Source organism: Kryptolebias marmoratus, linkage group LG16 (genome assembly GCF_001649575.2).
Source record: "Kryptolebias marmoratus isolate JLee-2015 linkage group LG16, ASM164957v2, whole genome shotgun sequence".
NCBI classification, from domain to species: Eukaryota; Metazoa; Chordata; class Actinopteri; order Cyprinodontiformes; family Rivulidae; genus Kryptolebias; species Kryptolebias marmoratus.
The window spans coordinates 29,286,841-29,287,704 of NC_051445.1; positions in this window are offsets into that span (position 1 = coordinate 29,286,841).

Genomic DNA, 864 nt, shown 5'->3' on the forward strand with positions numbered 1-864 from the left:
ACTAAGTTTGATGGAGGAGAAAACCTTGGTGTGAGACAGCAAATTAGTGTTTGGTGTTTAAAGTCTAGCAGACAAAGTTGAAGGAAAACCTATGTTAAGAAATAAATTTTCATTCTGTGAAGAATGCATTGTTCTAGGTTGCGCGTTGCCTGTTTGTTGCTGCATCAGTTAAGCCTCCTCGCCGACCCTCGAAGACATCATCACCCCTCAGGTGACCTCGGACGGAACGCTGACCTCTGACCCTCAACTGGCTCCGGGCCTTAATGTGATGAAATGACGACGGGTCCTCCACAGGTCCTGATCCAGTGAGGCACCTTTAACTCTGGGTGATGAAGAAGATAAAGAGAAGCCAATTTGGGTCTGACTGTTTTATTTTAACTGATGAAAAGGACAAATAACATCTACTTCTAATCTGTGGTTTCATGAAAACTGAATCGACAATCTGGCAGTATTGACAACATCCATTGACCAAATTCCAAAGTAAGGTATTTACCAAAATAGTCTAAAGTATTCCAAATTCTTGCGGGGAAAAGAAACTGAAAATATTGATTCTAAATTCAAACATTCTGTTCAGAGAATTCTTTTGGCTCAGATGAAGCTAATAATCAGCTAAGATTAAACAAGGAAGAGTTTTTCTTTAATTAAAGAGCTGGTAAAATTATGACTTCTTTAGTTCAACTAATGAACAATGGGATAGGAACAGTATTCTTAGTAATTCAGCAATCTGAACGCATAATACAGCGTACGTCATGAACTCAAAACAGCAGCTTCGCAGCTTAATCATCCTATCCCAGGATTTATCAACTAAATGCTAAAACTACTCATTTAAGTTATAGGTCAGAAAAATGGGTCCCTGGAGAGTTT